Raw genomic sequence first — 16188 nt, 5'->3', positions numbered from 1 at the left:
TCAGAAAAGATATTTCAGATTTATTTCATAACAATCCAGCCACAGGGTGTTATTTTAGTCCCACTTAGCGGACAGCTAGAAAATGAATATCACAGATATAAGTAATCTGTCCAGGATATACTTCAAATAAGTGGAATGAATAGTTTGAACTTGAGCCTGGGTCTCTTGAGCCCACTTTGCCAGTGCTTTTCACTATTCACTTTGCTTTAGACTTACAAGACTTTGATTTGAGTCCCATATTAGTTGCTTCTGGGCAGTCAACTTTGTGTAAGTCAACTAACTTCTCTGAAGCTCAGGTATCTATTTTTAAATTTAATTTTATTTTTGGAGAAGACTCTTGAGAGTCCCCTGGACTGCAAGGAGATCCAACCAGTCCATTCTGAAGGAGATCAGCCCTGGGATTTCTTTGGAAGGAATGATACTAAAGCTGAAACTCCAGTACTTTGGCCACCTCATGTGAAGAGTTGACTCATTGGAAAAGACTCTGATGCTGGGAGGGTTTGGGGGCAGGAGGAGAAGGGGACGACAGAGGATGAGATGGCTGGATGGCATCACTGACTCAATGGACGTGAATCTCAGTGAACTCCGGGAGTTGGTGACGGACAGGGAGGCCTGGTGTGCTGCGATTCATGGGGTCGCAAAGAATTGGACATGACTGAGCGACTGATCTGATCTGATTTTTCAATATTGTACAATTGTATTTGTCAATTGCATCTCAATATAGGGATGGTGGGAAACCTCATCTCATTCGGGTTCTTTCTTTATGTCTTCAGTTGTAGATCTTTTCTAGTAGGTTTTGGTCTTTTTCTTAGATGGTTATTCTGCAGATAGTTGTGATCTAGGTGTGCTCCTGAGAGGAGATGAATTCAGTGTCTTTCTATTTTGCCATTTTGCTAATGCAAAAAAAAGAAAAAGAAACAGCAACATACCCTCCGGTATCTTTCTTTTCAGGTGGGTAAAGTAATATCTAGTTTCCTTTCAAGGCTTTAGAAAGAGCAAAGGACATAATGAATATTAAAACACTTCACAACAGATTTTAATATTCCCATTAAAAAGTCAAACAGTTATAGAGACTGACTGCCTGGCAAATGGAAATAACAAGACCCCTAGTGAGCCTCAGATATAAATATAGGTCTAAATTCTTATTTTTTCACTTCCTAGCTTTGTACCTGACCCACATTCCTTATTTTCTGAGGATCGCTTTCCTCACTTGTAAAACTGGCATACACAATAAGTGCTGCTCCATGATCTGTGCCCGATTTACTCCCTTTTAAACTGAAATAGTTATTATTCAGGTTTTATTATATTCTGGATATTTGTTTAAAGACAAATTTAATAGCTACTCAGCAAAGGCATACTTGCCTTCTTTGCTAGTGGTGGTGGTTTCGTCACTAATTCGAGTCCGACTCTTGTGACCTCATGGACTATAGCCCTCCAGGCTCCTCTGTCCATGGGATTTTCCAGGCAAGAATCCTGGAGTGGGTTGCCATTTCCTTCTCCAGGGGCTCTTCCTGATCTAGGGATTGAACCTGGGTCTCCTGCATTGCATGCAGATTCTTTGCTGAGCCACCAGGGAAGCCCTTCTTTAGTGTGATCAGATTTCATCTTGTAACTGCAAATCCCACCCTCACATTACAGACAGGTCTATCAGACTGAATAAAATAGAAGTAATTTATACCCTTTTCAGTGGAAAACAAAACACAACAAAAGCCTATCCTGAGATTCAAGCAGATGAGAGGAAGATTTGAGAGAGAAAAGAAAAGATCTGTATGAAAATGAAACTTTGGCCCAGCTGCCAAGCATAGGGAGAAGCACAGAGGTTTTGATCACTGGGTAAAGAGCAGACTGTGGGGATCCTCTCTGTGTGCAAAACACTGCACTTGGACCACCTGGGAAGGTGTGAGGCTTAGACACCTGAGCCACAGGAATGACAGTGGCATTGAAAGATCTCAGAGAAGCTTGCTAATGCAAACTAGCTTTCCCTAAAGGCCCTGTTAAAAAGCCACCCATGGTCAAGTTTGAGCATCAAAATATCTATTTGCTTTCCTGGTTTCTGTATTATTTGATTCTCAAATTCCTTCTTGCAAAAGCAGCACATGTCCAAATAAAAATTCTGTAAATACAAGGGCAGCCAAGACTCATATCTTGCCATCACTCCCCCAAACTGCTCTTGAGAGGAACCTGGCACAACCCACCCACGAAATCTCCGGCTGAGACCCTGGCAGAAAACAGACTGCTTCACGCATTAGCAGCCCAGAGTTATTTTGGGTCTGCCACTTACCAGCAATGTGTGCTTGTGGGGGTCACTTAACCTTTCTGGGCTTCTGCTTCTTATCTATAAATCTACGAGGCTGGGCTGAAGACTGAATATCTGTCAGATCCTTCTTGTCCCAGTGTTCTCTGATCCAACTTATGAACCAATAATAAGGATTCCCAAACTAAAACAAAGTCAATGTTGCCTCCAATTTGGAATGCACTGACGTGATGTTACTAGATTTAGTGTATCTGTGGAGAGGGGAAAAAAAAAAAAAACAGTTTACCGGCAGCCTGGGTGAGTCAAAAGGCCAAGCTATTTTTGGTAAAGACCACTAAACAGGCTTGGGCATTTATATGCATTTTCTCAGCAACAGGACACAGGCATCTTGCCCACATTCCAGGGAAAGACCTACCAACACCTTTGCTACAGTCCAGTAGTGAAATAAACGTACTTAGCTGAATAAGGACAACTCACAGTGAATGCTGGTTGTTTTTTTTTTTTGCAGTCTGCAAGTTGGTTATCTTGTCAAGCTGGTAGTCATCAGGTGGGACTCACAGCTTCAGTAGGGGAGTTAAGAAGCATTTCTGGACTACTTTTTTTTTCCATTTGCCTATACTAAATTGAATTAAGAAGTCATCACCTTATAAAGATCCCTGTGGCGAGGGCTAAGAAATACAGTGACCATCGTATATTGAGTTTGGATGACAACTGTGTAAATGACAGGCCGACAAATGGTCTTTCTAGTACATAAGGATGATTAGGATAAAGAATATGTTTTCCTTTTATTATCAAAACTTTGAACATTTCAGGTAGTGCAGCTCTGATGGAGAGAGCTAACTCCAGGCTGTAAAGTAACATTTACTGATGCTAAGTAACCCGACTGGGTGGTGCATTTGGAAACCGCCAAGAGAATCAATTCTAAAAGTTCTCTTCACCAAGAAAACACTTTCCTTGTATCTATGTGAGCTGATGGATGATAAAACTTATGGTGATTAATTTTTCATAATAAAGGTCAGTCAAGTCACAAAGCTATAAACATTCAACTTACACAGGGCTGTCTGTCAGGGATGACTCAGTAAAATTAAAAGGGAAAAAGGTTTATAAGGAAAATGTTTAATGAAAATTAATCAATTTTAAGAAAAAAAAGTGCTAACACCCATAGTTAGCACGTTAATGAGGCAGCAGAATACGGCATTTAGAAGTGAGAATTTGAAAACCACAGTGTTGAAATGTGAATTCCAGCTCTGTCTCTTTTATTCACTCTGACACCTTGGGCAAGAGATAGCCTCTGGGAGACTCAGTTTTCCTATCTGTATAATGGTGAGAATCACTGCACCTAATGTGAATATAAATACACATATGATGCAGTCAGCATACAGGCTAATGCATAAGCACTAAGTCAACACTATCAGCATTAATAATCTATTACAAAAGTAAACTTTGAACTATGCTTTGTATAATTATATACTTTGTATCTTTTGCATTAGGTATTGTGTTGTAAAAAGTTAACCAGATTTACCCTCAACTCTGATAAACATGACCCTCTGAAGACACAGGGGCTTGGTCAAGCCATCTTCCAACCACCAGGGAACTGAGAAAAGGAGGTGACACTGAGAAGACAGATGGAAGAAATGTAGAAAGAACAGTCAGGCTGCTAAAGCATTATTTATACTATAGTGTCATTTAGATTCTTGATCTAGGAAAAGAAACTTTAGTCTTGAAATGTTCAGTTGTGTAAGCTAAGGAGTTTCTCTATTTTAGTTGAGCAAGCTTGAGATATATCTTATGCTACTTACAAAAAAAAAAAAACCAAACACCAAACCAATGCCTATTGGATCCTTGCTAAAAATGCAGTTTCCTTGACCTTCCAATCTTCAAGAGTGGTTCTAAGGAATTCAGAATCCTTAATGAAGTCCCCAAGTGATTCTCTTACAAAACCAGTGTTAGGGACTGAATCGTGTATCCCCCAAACTCAGTTATTGAAATCATCACTCCAAAATGGCAACCCACTCCAGTATTCTTGCCTGGAGAATCCCATGGGCAGAGGAGCCTGGCAGGCTATAGTCCTTGGGGTAGCAAGAGTCGGACACGACTTAACGACTAAACCAACCAACCAAACAGTACCTCAGATGACTGTATGTGAAGACAGGGTCTTTAAAGAGGTTTTAAAGTGAAATGAGGCCATTAGGGTGACCTCTTATTCAATACGATTGATGTCCTTATGAAAAGAGATCAGGACAATCAGGACACAAACATACAGTGGGGAGACCACGTGAAGACACAGGAGAAGACCGCCACCTACAAGCCACAGAGGCCTCGGGAGAAATCAACTCTGATGATACCTCCATCTGCAATTGGACAAAATAAGCTGCTGCTGTTTAAGCCACCCAATTGGTGGTACTTTCTTACCATAGTCCTAGAAAATGAAGATAATCAGCTGTGGGAAACATCAATTCTGGAACTCCTCGCTCCATGTCAACATCTGGTTTGCAACCTTCCAAGCAAGCAGTCCCGCAGCCTTTGTTTAAATCTCCTGCAAAGGGAATCCTCAAAATTCTAGTGTTACCCATCTCATCTTGGAACTGCTCAGTGTGAGAAAATCTTCCTTACTTTACACTGAAATTTATGTTATCATAACAGTTAAGCTTTCTAATGATAACACTGGGACACGCAAAGATTCTAAAGTAGTTTCAGAACAGTCAGAGAAAGCATTTTACTTGCTGAAAGTTGAATGCTATGCTTACTACTGACAGTATATTATTTGATTTGAATATTCTAGCTTTTAATTAACTTAGGATATTTGACAAATATTATTTGATTATAACTAGCACTCTCAATTTACTGATCATTCTGGATAAACAGAGTTTATCATAGTTTCTAAAATGAAAATATTATGTGTGAAGTTTTCTTCCCCAAGGCATTTTGGACATCTGAAGTGCAATCAACAAATGATGATAAAGTCTCAATAAGTTTGGCTGCATTGTCCTTTCTAAGGTCATATCCTTTAGCTTCAAAGGAAGTGCTTGCTGCATACAATTTCTACCTGCAGTCCGCAGGCTGCCTATTTCTATAAACCTATAGGTAATATTCCTGTCAGGAAGTAATATTTTTACTGTTTTATTTAAAATAGTCCTATCAACTGTTTTACTGAAACAATGATTATTTTGGACAGGTTCTGCCCAGTGGAGTTGTTCAAACTGATTCAATTACCTGTGTAATTGACCTCCAAAGCTTTCCCATTTTAAAGAGGATATTTCTCATTTTAAAGCAGACACTGACGGTCAGGCTAAAGTTGAATAAAGGTCCTTTCACTTCAGTTGACTCTACTGAAACTCGTATTAATAGTGTAACAACAGTAATAATAATAACTAACATTTATTAACTGCTTACAGTGATTCTATAGTGGGCTTTATGCATATTGCCTTATTTAATGCAGTTACCCCTTGATAGAGGTTGTATGTGCTATCTGCATTTTACAGATGAATCTCAGAGAAGTTTTATAACTCCAAATCACACACTTCAGTAAGTAGCTGAACTAAGCTTTTTACCAAGCTTGATTTGGCTTTAAGGTCTTGCTCTCATTTACTGTGTGCATTCCACAAAGAAAATACACAGTCTGGGGAAAGAAAAATTTATCCTCTCAACAACATCTGTATAACATCTGTAAAACAGGGATATTAACACTTGCCCCTTGAGACTGTTGTACAGATTAAATATGGATGCAATTTATTTCAGTATCTCACCCTAGTTCTTGGCAGACATTTCTTCAGTGTTTTATAAATGTCAATTTTCTCTTTTTCAGCAACTCTTGCCCATGTGTTTCCAGGGTACCGATCTGGGCCACGTGGGAAAATCTACAACTAGAAGGTACAGCTAATCCTGAGTTTCCTGAGTTTATATCCAAGTGTAAAGGCAAAAGACTGTGATATGAAACAGTTACAAAATAATCTATTTTAATGAGTGCTGAGAGCAGGGGCTTTGTAGTCAGAATGCACTTGATTTGCACTCTGTCTCCACCATTTCCACCCACCATTTGGAAAATCTGGGACTAGTTGCTTTCCCTCTCAAGGTCTGAGCATTCTTGTCTGTAGCACAAGGATCTACCTCACGAGGTTGATATGAGGATTTTAACAACTATTCTTCATTGGTGTTAATTTGTTCCAAGGAGGGCTGTGAGAAATGTGCTTATTGTATCTCACTCAATCCTTACAACAAGGATGAAATGCCCTCTAGTTCACGATTCTCGTGTTGAGATAATCAAGACACAGGGAGGTACATATTTGATGAATGTCACTTGAACAGTGTCATAGCTGGGGTGCTTTTTCAGGCAGTGTGGCTCTATAGCCCATTCTCCTAACATACTACACAACACTGACTTCTAGATTATAAATGATATATGAGATGTTTCAGAAATATTTCAAATGCTAAAAAACAGTTTATTATAAGTTGTTGTTTACTCACTAAGTCACGCCCACCTCTTTCACAGCCCCATGGAGTGTAACCTGCCAGGCTCCTCTGTCGATGGGATTTCTCAGGCAAGAATACTGGAGTGGGTTGCCATTTTCTTCTCAAGGGGATCTTCCTGACCCAGGGATCGAACCCATGTCTCCTGCATTGGCAGGCAAATTCTTTACCACTGAACCACCAGGTAAGCCCATTAATTTGTAAAAATAAAAACAAACTAATTAAGCAGCTCTTCCTTGGGCTGAAAGGAAAGAATAAAAGGTTGTCCAATTTGTGAGGATAATAATGGCTTTAAGCACAATGAATAGCATTATGCTTTTTTTTTATTCCCTAAAAGAAAGAAAGCCGCATGTCTATGAAGTTAATGACCTTTCCAGACTTTTTCAAGATTCTTGCTTCTTCATGTCATTTCAAAAGATAACTTCCAATTTGATGACTGTTCCCATTAGCTCTGGGCCACTTGGCTTGCTTTTTCTAACAAAGGTCCACAGATAAATTGTGTGTGGCGGATGTGATTTCCTTGAAGTTCTCAGTGGTCTAATCTGCCTTGATGTGGTTCCTTTCATGGTTTTACATGGCACTTGTGGGACATAAGTGGGCATAAGGCCAGCTGGGTTATATTGTGTCTATTTGTTTTCTCTTCAAAATGAAGATTGTGTTTAAATGAAAATTGTGTTCCAGGAACAAATTATTTCCCTTTGAAGTGCTATCTCCTAACATGACATTTGAAGGTTTTGTGGAGAGAAATAATTTGTGTTCTCATACAGTTCTTCATGTTAATTGTGCCCTTTCATTTACACTGCAGAAGGAGAAATTCAGACCCATCCTCCATTCTTCAATATTAAGACAGGATCTACACAGAAAGGCTGGTAGTTTTAAAAAATCTTTTCCAGATTATATGAACTCTACCCAAGTATATATATATATACACACACAAGTGTGTACATATATATACAACAGAGGTAAGAAAAGACGTTTTTTCTCTTTTTCCCACTTCAATTCTCTTCCTCCTCCTAGGAGTATATTCTTCTCAGGTTTTTTGGTATATTTGCCTGCAATGCAGGAGACCTGGGTTCCATCCCTGGGTTGCAAAGATCCCCTGGAGAAGGGAAATGCTACCCACTCCAGACCTGGAGAATTCCATGGACTGTATAGTTCACGGGGTCCCAAAGAGTCAGACATCATGTTCTTTTTAATGATCTCAAATTCTTCAGTGTAGGTATAAGTTTGCTGATACATTTTTCTTTTTTAATCTATCATTTTCCCTCTAGTGTTTCAGAAGTTATATGTCCTGTTTCTAACTCCCATCCTGTTGCTGTCCTTACAGTTTTATAGTATGTACAGACATATCTCCTTTTATTACACTTTGCTTCATTGTGCTTCAGAGACACTGCATGTTTGTTTTTTTTTAATATATTGAAGGTTTGTGGCAACCTTACATTGAGCAAGTCTGTCAGCAACATTTTGCCAACAGCATTATTTCATTATTGAAATAAGGTATGTTCAGTGTTTTTTTTTAAGACATAATGCTATTCCATACTTAATGAATTACAGTATATCAGTATAATATAAAAGTAACTTTCACATACACTGAGAAACCAAAAAATTCGTGTGACTTATTTTATTGTCATATTCACTTTATTGTGGTGGCCTGGAACTGAATCTCGAGGCAGTATCTCTGAAGTACATAGAGAGTATATGAAATCTATTACTACTTAGAGCTAGTCTGTGTATTTACCTTATGTATAAGAAAAGAAAAATTTTGCTTACATTTTATCCCTTGTCACATGCTACTAGCACACTGATACAATCTGAGAATTTTCAAGATTATGATTTTACTCATTGTTCCAAGATTTTCTTTGCCTTTAGTGTTCTGCAGCTTGAATATACTATGCCCATGTATGAAGGTGTTTTTGGTGTTTATCCTGCTTGGTATTCTAAGATTCCTGGATCTGTGGTTTGATATCTGTCACTAATATTAAAATTGTTACTGCAGCCATGAAAATTTAAAATGGTGACTGCAGCCATAAGATTAAAAGACTCTTGTTCCTTGGAAGAAAAGTTATGACCAACCTAGACAGCATATTAAAAAGCAGAGACATTACCTTACCAACAAAGGTGCCTCTAGTCAAAGCTATGGTTTTTCCAGTAGTCATGTATGGATGTGAGAGCTGGAACATAAAAAAGGCTGAGCACCAAAGAATTGATGCTTTTGAACTGTGGAGCTGGAAAAGGCACTTGAGAGTCCCTTGGACTGCAAGGAGATCCAACCAGTCAATCCTAAAGGAAATCAGTCCTGAATATTTATTGGAAGGTTGGATGTTGGATGTTGAAGCTGAAACTCCAATACTTTGGCCACCTGATGCAAAGAATTGACTCATTGGAAAAGACCCTGATGCTGGGAAAGATTGAAGGCAGGAGGAGAAGGGGACGACAGAGGATGAGATGGTTGGATGGCATCACCAACTCACTGGACATGAGTTTGAGCAAGCTTCAGGAGCTGGTGATGGACAGGAAAGCCTGGTGTGCCACAGTCCATGGGGTCACAGAGTCAGACATGACTGAGTGACTGAACAACAACAACTAATTTTAAAAAACTGTTGAGCATCATTTCTTCAAGTATCTCTTCTTCTCCATTCTCTTTTCCTTCTGCTTCTGATATTCCAGTTATGGGGATGTTGCATCTTTTGATATTGTTTGATGCATTCTGTTTTATGTATACTGCTCTGTTTTGTTCATTATTTTTTTCTCTTTGTATTTCAGTTTGGGAAATTTGAACTATTTTCAACTTCACTGATCCTTTCCTGAGCCGTGTCCAGTCTACTAATCAACCCATCAAACACAGTCTTCACTTTTGTTACTTTGTTTTTTATTTGTAGCATTTTCATTTGATTCTTTCTTAGGCGAGTCATCTCTGTGCTTACATTATCTACCTGTTCCTTCATGCTGTCTACTTTTCCCATTAGAACCTTTAATGCAGTTCTTTAAAATTCCCTAATAGTCTGTCATATCTGACTCTGGAGTTTGCCATGTGACACTGGTTCTTTAATGGGTCCAAGAAAACTGGCTGATTTTTAGTTTGTTCAGCTTTTTCTTGTTATAAGGGCAGAAATGTTGACTTCTAAGCTCTACCTCTTAGAGCTGAAATCAGAGCACTATTATTCTGAAGAAAATGTTTTACTGGTTTTGTTGCTTATAAATGTTTCTGATGAAATGCAGCTTGAAGTTTTTTTTAAAGTTTGTTGAAATATAACTTTAATAAACATTTCAGACAGAGTTTGCAGTGATAAATATTCCAAGTCTAGGCATGTCTTCCTCTGTCATTATTTTGCCATTTATGTGAATGATAATTGGTCTGGGCATTAAATTCAAGGCTCGTAATCTTTTTCCTCAGCATACTGAAGATACTGTTAAATGTTTTCTTGAGCCAGTTTTTAAAATGAGGATTCTATATCAATCTTTCTTGTTCCTTTGTAAGTCCCCTGTTTTTCTCTCTGGAAGCTTTTGGGATTTTCTCTTTATACATACATGGAGTTCTAAAGTTCCACTTAGAATATATATGTGTGGGTCTTCTTTTTTCCACTCTCCAGAAGCAGTTCCACAAGCAGTCCCATTGTTATCTAATGTAAGTCCATGTGCCTGATGCACAGTGAGGCCAAAAACAATACCAAAACATCAGAGTTTGGAGCAGAGAAAGGTTTATTGCAGGGCCATGCACGGAGACTGGTGGCTCAAGCCTTAAAAACCCCAAACTCCTCCCGAAAACTTTCAGCAAAGCACTTTTATAGGGAAGATGGCAGTGCAGGGGGTGGGGATGGGGGGTTAGTTGTTGCAAACATCTTGGTGTCAGATCCTTTGTTCTTGCACTCAAGTCACAAGGTTCGGGAAACCTCACCAAAACAAATGTTATTATCTGTTCTGACAAGAAAGGACAAAGGTCCCAAGGCTGAATTTTGCCCTCCAAGGTTCAGGCCTACAGCACATGGGACTTCTTAACTATTGTTCGGCAGTCCATATGTTCAGATGCCGCTCTTCAACTGCAGGGGGCGCAGGTTTGATCCCTGGTTGGGTAACTAAGATCCCAGACACCACGCTGCATGGCCGGAAAGATAAAGAAAAGGCAAGCCAGGCTGAGAGAAAACATATTGACAATACATATAGCTGAAAAAAGATTGGTATCTAGAATATATAAAGCATACTTACAACTCAAATACAAGCTGCAAATTAATTTTTTTAATGACCAAAAGATTTAGCCAGACACATCATTAAATTATATATATTTGAACGGTTAATAGGCACATGAAAAAAGGTTTAAAATGATTCATCATTAGATTTTGACTATGCAAATCAAAACTCCTACTGAAATGAGATGCCTAGCAACCACGAGAATAGCTCAAATTGAAAATACTGATGCCACCAAGTGGTGGCAAGAATTTGAAGCAACTAGAACTCTCATATAGTTCTGGTGGAAATGTGAAATCATACGGTCACTTTGAATGACAGTGTAGCAGTGTCCTACAAAGTCAGACACACACATTATATGAGCCAACAATTGTACTTCTAGGCGTTTACCTAAGAGAAATGAAAACATCTGACCACACTATGACTTCTACATGAATTTTCACAGCAGTATTTTTTTAGTAAAGATTAAAAAACCTAGAAACAACCCAAATATCCAATAGATAGTGAGCAGATGAATGTTGTGGTACATCCATACTACGAAATACAACTCAATCATAAACAGGAAGAAAATACTGATAAAACAACAATGATGAAAATTAAACCATTATGCTGAAAGAAAGAAGCCAGACATGAAAGCGTATCTACTTTATAAGTTCTTATATATGAAGGTCTGTGTATATCACATCTAATCTTTACAGATAAGACAGAAAACAGATAAATGGTTGCCTGGGACCAGAATGGGGAGAATGACTGAAATGAAGCACAAGGAAACTTACGTGGCTGATACATTAATATATGTTCTGTTTCTGTATGTGTATGTTCTATATCTTGATGCTTACATTATTATAGGTATTTATCAAAACTCATTCAACTATACACTAAACTATATATAATTTGGTAGGTAGATTATACCTTAATAAAGCTGATTCAAATAAAAACAATCCTTGAGAACAAAAATAAAAATGCAAATAGTTATCTTGTGAAAGACGGAAATTTTTAGGAAAAATAAAATGCTTTTATACAGTATTTGACAGACATCCACATTTTAGATATGTATTAAACTGGTTCTGTGGACTCCTCAGATGATAAGAATGATCTTGGAAGAATATAAATAAAATGTCCTGAAAACTGGAAGTTTTTAAGTTTGATATTTGAGAACTTTCCAAATTTTCTGAATTGATAAGATGCTGAAGTCCTCTAATGTTTAGAAAGTGTTCATATCATCTTGATTTATTACAATTAATCTTATTTTAATTCCTTTGATAAAATTGATGTTTGTGATCTCCGTTGAAATATCTGAATTATGAAAGTAGAAATTAAAATTATGTTCAAATATGCATTATTAAAATAAGGAGAAAAGCAACAAACTGGGTTCTATCCTTGGCTCTATGTTACCTAGATATATGAACTTACAATGAGTCACCTCTATGCCACTCTAATTTGTAGTGTGTAAAATCCACGTGTGGCTTACATTTTTTGGCTCTTTCCACTAATTAAACCCCTCTATTAACTGCCCTAACTCAAGACTACAATTTTATGTTTGGCTCTAGAAGGATTTGTGTAACCATAAGAGGGCAGCATTCCATTTAAACAAATTCTTGCACAATTTCCTGTAAGTGTTCAGTACACTACAATTACAGGCATTGAGATTGCCATAATATTCGCTAGTATTAACCCCCTTAGGATTATGTTAAGAAGAGTAATTTGTCGGTTTTAAGTATGAATACACAAATTTATCACATTTGTGTATCTCTATTTAAAGAGATATTTTCTATGGATTCTGTGTAAACTGCTATGTTCAGGGTTGCAACTATTTCAAAATCAGCATGCCTGTCCCACATCAAAATCACATTTCAGGAATAAGAGGTAAAGTGAGAAAATAAAAGAGGATAAGGAATCATTTATGGATGAGAATTTACTTGGATCTTATTCGGTGCTCAACACAATTTTAAAGTGGAAGATTTAGAAACTACTGTTAAGGCACTTAGACCATTTAAAGACACTGAATATGTATTCCTTATACATAAACAATAAAAGATAATTGACAAAAAATAGATTCCATCACAGGGAAAGGGATTCTAATTTTCTGTATCAATGTTCCAACTGTTAGCAACTTTATCTACTTTATAAGCCCATCAGTTGATAGGAACAGAAGGCCATGGAGGCTTGCACAGCTCAAGATTACAGTAACAACTTCATGGTTTGTGGAACTAAACACCCTATCTCCTGGTCACTCATCTCAACCTGGGAATGTACCTTTTCTCTCTTCTTGGCCTTCAGTTCATCCTTCCGCTGCACAGTGTTGAATACCTTTTCACCATCTTAGAAAGCCACAATCATCTTTCATAGTTAGAGGAAAGGAATGTTCAGTGGTTTGGAAAGGAAAGGTCCAAGTGCAGGAACTCAAGGAACATTTACCATTTCTAGGTTACGTCTATGCCTACAGCACAAACTGTCACCCACTTGGCTTACTAGGGATGTCTGAAGAATCAAATCAAAGAAGATTTGATTTACTTAAAATCACTCTTTTCATTACACTCATTAGTGTATATGGAGACGGAAATGGCAACCCATTCCAGTATTCTTGCCTGGAGTATTCTATGGACAGAAGAACCTGGTGGGCTACAGTCCATGAGGTCACAGAGTTGAACACGATTGAGTGACTAATACATAAGTGTATATGGCTTCTCACAATAATGGAGTGAATATTAGCAAATAACCAGTATGGCAAATCATACAAGAATCATCTTTTTTTTGAAAAGAACATTTATGCTTGAAATAGAGCCTTGCTTGGGCAAAATTATTAATGGATTACACAACAGAACTTACAAGTTGAGGGAATTTAGAAATGCTCTATAAGCTCACACCTTGCTACAAGAAAAGAGGGAAGCCATGCCTAAAAATGAAAAAAAAAAAAAAAGTCATTTGATTATAAATGTTACTCTCATTTTACTATTTCATTTTAATATTTAAAATTTATTCCAATATAGTGTTAGCATGTTAATAAAAGGTCAATTGCTTTTATCCTGACCTACTGTTTTATTGTTTTGCCTCAGCTTTTATTATAGAATTGTTATTGCTATGGAAATGTTAACTTCCTGTTTGTATTTCTGGAGTCCTGAAGGGCATGGAAGTTGGCCAGTTTAAGCTTTATTAGGGAGCTACTGAGAGAAAAATGTCTGCAGCATTTTTGCTTTGTACTGCTGCATTTCACAAAATGAAAATCTGTCCATTAAATGTAAATTGTGTGGTCAATGCTATAGCAATGTCTCCCTTTTCTCCCAGTAAAACTCTATAAACCTTAAGCTCATTTAGGTTAATTATGAAGATCCACAATTGCTATATCTAAACCAATATGAACTTGAATCTAACCAGTCTCAAAATGTATATGCCTCTCTGGATTGCAGAGGAGAGTCATGGATAAGGTTGGGTAATCTTTTCAGATGTACTTCATCACGGCTGCCACCTGTTGGAGGAAAATCACAGTGGAGAGCTGAGACCTTGGCTTTCCAGGTTCATAAACCTGATTTTGTGAGTTTACCTAAATTTTAGCTCCAATGTTTTCTTATAAACAAGAACGTCACTTTACTGATTACTAAGGGAGATACAAAAAAAGTGGGAATGAACAACTCTAGTGATCAGATTGCTTATGCCCAATAGCTCTGCATTCACAGTCCTGCCTAGGAACAAAGTAATTAGAAAACTGACTGAGTGATAGAAAAGTTGCTTAATGAGATAGCAGTAAAGGGAAATGAAAGTCCTTAAAAGAATTCTCGTCTTAATTAAAGGAAGATACACCTCTCTGCGGGCTTCCCTGGAGGCTCAGATGGTAAAGAATCTGCCTGCAATGTAGGAAACCTGGGTTCCATCCCTGGGTCAGGAAGATCCTCTGGAGAATGGAATGGCTACCCACTCCAGTATTTTTGCCTGGAGAATTCCATGGACAGAGTAGTCAGACAAGTTATGAGCATGGGGTCACAAAGAGTTGGACATGACTGAGCGACTAACATATATACACACACACATTTCTGCAGTGATCAGAATATGGTAATACTTTGGTTTACTCTTTTTGATGATTACAGGATAGTTATTAGAAGAAATATGCACTCTTTTTTTTTTCTTCTTTCTGTACAGTTTGTATTTGTCCTAACAAAAGTGAAGTCACTCAGTCATGTCCGACTCTTTGAGATCCCGTGGACTGTAGTCTGCCAGGCTCCTCCATCCTCAGGATTTTCCAGGCAAGAATACTGGACTAGGTTACCATTTCCTTCTCCAGGGGATCTTCCTGACCCAAGGATAGAACCAGGGTCTCCCACATTGTAGGCAGACTCTTTACCATCTGAACCACCATCACCTATTGTCCTAACAAACTTCCCCTTTATTTAACCAAATGGGTCATTTTACATATACTGCATGAACAGAACAGACAGTATTTACTCCACATAGTTTTCATTTCAGTGGTGAAAAACAGACAATTAAATGTGGTATATAATATTTCATATGGTTAAAAAACAGTCTTAAAAATAAAAATAAAAAAGAGTAAGGAGGCAGAAAGCAATGAAGGAAGTGCTATTTTAGATAGTACAATCCAGAAAGGCCTCTCTAGAAACATAGAGAGTGGAGCAAAATGACATTGAATTAAGTGAAAGGCCAGCCATAGTTTTTCACATACCTGGGGGACTTAGTGACTAAACAACTGAGACCTTTCCAAAATTAAAATGTGATATTCCAGTCCTACAGAAAAAGGGGGCCACACTCAGCCTAACACTTATGCAGCTGCTCCTTTCCAAATGAAGGCTCAACATGGCTGAAGTTGACCTTATATCAAGTTGTTTCTGATAACAGTGGAAACAGAAAGACCAGTAGACAGCATGTGGGCATGCTCAGTTGCTCAATCACGTCCAGCTCTTTGGGACCCCAGGAACTGTAGCCCACCGGACTCCTCTGTCCATGGAATTTTCCAGGCAAGAATACTGGAGTGGGCTGCCGTTCCCTTCTCCAGGGGATCTTCTCAACTGAGGGATTGAACCCATGGCTCCTGAGTCTTCTGCATTGGCAGGCAAATTCTCTAAAATTGAGCCATCTGGGAAGCCACTCTGTAGACAGAGATAATGCTAAATATGGCTTAATCTTTGGCCACAACAAAGTCAGACTCCATGCAAATCACAAAGAAAGATCAAAGACTATAAAGAGAAGGGGCTTTGGATCCAATACTTGAGCTCAAGTCATACCTGTGACAAGTACTATCTTTGTGATCATTAACCAAGATGCTTAATTTCTTTGTG

At 38.1% G+C, this 16188-nt stretch overlaps 1 protein-coding gene across 2 annotated transcripts in view; it reads right to left on the bottom strand.

Annotated features, from left to right (window-relative positions):
• COLEC10 (collectin subfamily member 10) overlaps positions 1 to 2427 on the bottom strand; it is a 134445-nt gene extending 132018 nt beyond the window's left edge. The window contains exon 1 of one of the 2 annotated variants that reach the window (XM_005897256.2): positions 2282 to 2427. The gene's annotated coding sequence lies outside the window, so the exon portion shown is untranslated. The remainder of the gene's footprint in view (positions 1 to 2281) is intronic. The other variant, XM_070382201.1, reaches the window with a different exon arrangement.
• Between the last annotated feature and the right edge of the window lie 13761 nt (positions 2428 to 16188).

Source organism: Bos mutus, chromosome 14, assembly GCF_027580195.1.
Source record: "Bos mutus isolate GX-2022 chromosome 14, NWIPB_WYAK_1.1, whole genome shotgun sequence".
In the NCBI taxonomy this organism is placed as follows: Eukaryota; Metazoa; Chordata; class Mammalia; order Artiodactyla; family Bovidae; genus Bos; species Bos mutus.
Note: the sequence above shows the minus strand (reverse complement) of the source record. Positions and strands in the feature narration are given on the sequence as shown.